Below are 3844 nucleotides of genomic sequence, written 5' to 3' on the forward strand. Positions count from 1 at the left end.
ACCAAGAGAAAACTCATTAACAACCAGCTTCTGCCCAGCAGAGAAACCTGGGTCTGGCTTTGGGAGGCTCAGTCCATTGAGGAACTGGGGATAACTGGCCACACTGCACCATGGCATCTGCTATGATAGAGGCATGCACAAGTTACCAGGGGAACTCACCGTAGGGAGATGGCAACTGTACTGGGAAAGAGGTGATGCTTAAACAAGACACAGAAAAAGGAGGACTTGAGAAAGATCACATGGACTTGGAAGGGGGCCCTTTCCTACAGCATGGAATCATTTGGATCAGTTAATTTTCTGTTTGTCTCAGATTCATTCTCTCACATTCTCCTGGTCGGCTCCATTTGGCAAAGGCTAAGTTCTGCAAATCATGTTTCCCAGGCTCCTTTGCCAACTGGCTTCCAGCTAGGATCAGCCAATGGGAAGCCCTGGTGACAGACTGGAAGGCAAGAATCAAGAAGAAAGAAACCAGGGTATCTCTCCCCATCTCTCAGTTCTGAGAAAGGTGGGGTATGGGAGGTGCTTGGGCAGCTTCGAGGACACCTCCAAGGATTGTATCTCCTGTGAGATGGGCCTTGAAGAGTCCCAATTCCTGGTCTCTAGTAATACATCTCCTCTTCTTATACCTCCTGCTCAGAGAAACTGGGGCTTCTTGAAGTTGCCATTATCAGGTCTGCCTCAACCCCCCAGGCTGCTGTTTTGCCATCAAACAGCTCTGTTGCTGATTCTCAGTATTAAATTCCTTTTTCTTTTCTTTTGGTGGTCCTGGGGATTGAACCCAGGAAACTTCACCACTGAGCTACATCCCAGACTTCATCCCCAGCTCTTTCTTGTATTTTATTTAGAGACAGGGTCTCATTGAGTTGCTTAGGGCCTTCTTAAGTTGCTGAGGCTGGTTTTGAACTTTCGATCCTCTTGTCTCAGCCTCCTGAGCCACTGGGATTACAGGCATGTGCCACCACACGTGGCTTACATTATCTCTTTTGAACCATCTGACATGGTTCCTATTTTTCTGATTATATCCCTCATCTTCTGTCTGTTACCTGTCTGTAAAATGAGGGATCATTCTTCATTCATACAGTAAAACTGGGTTAAATGTTGCAATACCATAGGAAATAGGCAGGGTAAAGGAGACAAAATCCAGGCCCTGCCTGTTCCTCGAGTCTCCATATGATCAGACGAGATACCTGCATGCATGTTACTTGCTACCTGAATATCAAGAATTACTGTCATGGGCTGGGGTTGTGGCTCAGTGGGAGAATGCTCACCTATCATGTGCAAGGCCCTGGGTTGGATCCTCAGCACTACATAAAAATAAATAAAATAAAGGTGTTGTGTCCAACTACAACAAAAAAATAAATATTAAAAAAATCACTGTCACACACACAGGCAAATATTATTTGGACTTCAGCCTATTTTCTGAATTTAAGGGTTGAGATGTTAGGGACCTTTTCCCCACTACCCCACCCACCTCCAATCCTGAAGATTTAGGACAAATGAAAGGAAGCCTTAATTTACATCACAAGGTGTCAACTGAAGGGATTCATTATCCCAAGTGGTGGTACAGTTTTAAGCTATAAATAGGTTTTTAAAAACAGGTTTAGACAAGCCCTAGATGGCAATGGCATAGAGGGAAGGTAGGGAGGAGCCACAAAGTACCCACCTGCTAGTGGCCTACTCTCAGCTCTGCTGCCCACCTGGGGCATCTGGGCATGAGGAGATTGGGCTGGGTCAGGAAACCAGGGCTGAAATTCCAAAAGTGCTGACTATCAAGTGCCTGAGCTTGGACAAGTCACTTCACTGCTCTTGAGCCCGTTTCCTCATCGGCAAGGTGGGAATTCTCAGAGGATCTAGGATTTCTGGTTGTTGTGATTACATAAAGAACTCGATGCAGCACTTGGAACTTGGTAAGTGCTAGATAAACATTGGCTAGTATGATTATTATCTGCTGCAGGAGACTTGGCCAGGACTCATGCCCTCTCCAACAGACCAGGAAACTTGCTGTTATGATTTTGAGCAAGTCAATTCCTTTCTCAGGGCTTCAGTTTCCTCATCTGTAAAATGTCTGAGGAAAAGACAAAGTATCCATTCAAGAACCAGCTAATATTAGAGGTACACTAGAAATGGTACAGCGATATAAAAGGATGGCGCTGCTTGATTTTTAATGTTTCATTTCTTTTTTTAAATTTTAATGTTATATATGACAACAGAATGCATTACAATTCATATTACACATATAGAGCACAATTTTTCATATTTCTGGTTGACATGGTTTCATTTCTTAGATGACTTGATTGTTCTGTGCTTGTTTCTTCATATGCAAAATGATAATAACCACAAGTACCTCATACGGTGGTTCTGAGGATAAATTAATTTATATAAAGCTCTTGGAAGTGACTGGCACAGGGTATCTTAAAAGTCAGGATTACTAGGCATACTTCACAGGGCACCTAAGTTCTACAGGCTTTGAAATCAGACACTCCTGGGTCTACATGCCAGCTCCACACTCTTGACCTTGCAGTCACTTCCCCTCTCAGAGTCTCAACTTTCTCTTCTCCACATGGAGGATAAGCCCTGCTTTCTTAAGATACCTTGCTGTGCCAAAGCCTGTGCCACCCATACGTTGCTCAGCACACGTCCTCCTTTTCGGATGCCTTTTTCTCAATGGTTCACTTTAACACCCCTCTGACCTAGAGCCCTTTCCTTCACTGGTTCCAGAATTCTTTCCAACAGCATGCCCTGGTGGGGAGAACGCTCGATTCCCAGTAAAAAGCCCAAGATTTGCTCACTCGACTTTAGAATGGAATGATTCTAATACATTGTTTCCAAGGAACCACAAGGTCTTGGGCCAATGAGTCTTTCCTCTGGGCCTTGGTCTCCTGTCTGTTCCATGGTATCATGACATGCTGCAATCTTGTGATGTGGTGGCAAAGGCCAGTCTCCTGCTCTATTCCCTCTAGCACAGGAGGAAGCCTAGGAAAGGCAAACCTCACCTAGGGAAAAACCGGGGAACCTCCTCATGCTCCCCTCATGCGAGTGCACAAAAATAACAGCTCAAAGCACCTTTTGTCCCTTTCAATAGGTTTTCTCCACAGAAGGATTTTAAGATTCTTTTCCCAAAAATGTGTATTTTCCAATTGAGGGGAAAAAAAAAACAAAACAAAACTTGTGCAACAGAAACTTAAGGACAAAACCAGGGTGCCTCACTCCCTCTCCAGTGCGCTTCCATTGCAAAATGCTAATAAGCTTCAAGCGAAGGTGGCATCTGGGGAAGGGGCATACATTTTCTGAAAATTTTCAATTTTCAATTTTCTGAAAAATTGGAGGAAGACCTTTACATACACGTGCGTTATTTATGATAGGCCCAGGAAGCTGTGGGAGGGTGTCGTGGCTGGCAGCCCTATTAATGGGACAAGTGTATGCAGAGGACGCTCCAGTCCTGACTCCGCCATCCGGCTTGCCTGCTAAGTCCCTTCCTTGACACGAAATGGAACCAGTCTTTCCCGTCTAGAAACCTCGGTTTCCCCACCTGTACGACAAGGACCACGTGCTCCCCTCCGCCAGGGCACATCAAACCGAATCGTACGAGATTCCTTCAGGCCCGAGGTCGGCGTTAGACAATCGGTAAAAAGGCAAGGCGATGGCAGGATTCACTCCTCTCCCGCCAAGTCTAAACTTCCCGCCGCCGCAGCTTTCCAGAGCGGCCCCGAAAGGGCGTGATCGACACACCAGGAGCCACGCCCCGGGAGAGCCGAAGCCGCCGCCGCCGCGCCGCGCCCCGCCCCGCCCTGCGGCCCGGAGTAGGGACCTGCAGTGACGTCACATGACTTCCTCCGTAGCCGTC

The sequence above is a fragment of the Callospermophilus lateralis genome, chromosome 3 (genome assembly GCF_048772815.1).
Source record: "Callospermophilus lateralis isolate mCalLat2 chromosome 3, mCalLat2.hap1, whole genome shotgun sequence".
Lineage (NCBI taxonomy): Eukaryota > Metazoa > Chordata > Mammalia > Rodentia > Sciuridae > Callospermophilus > Callospermophilus lateralis.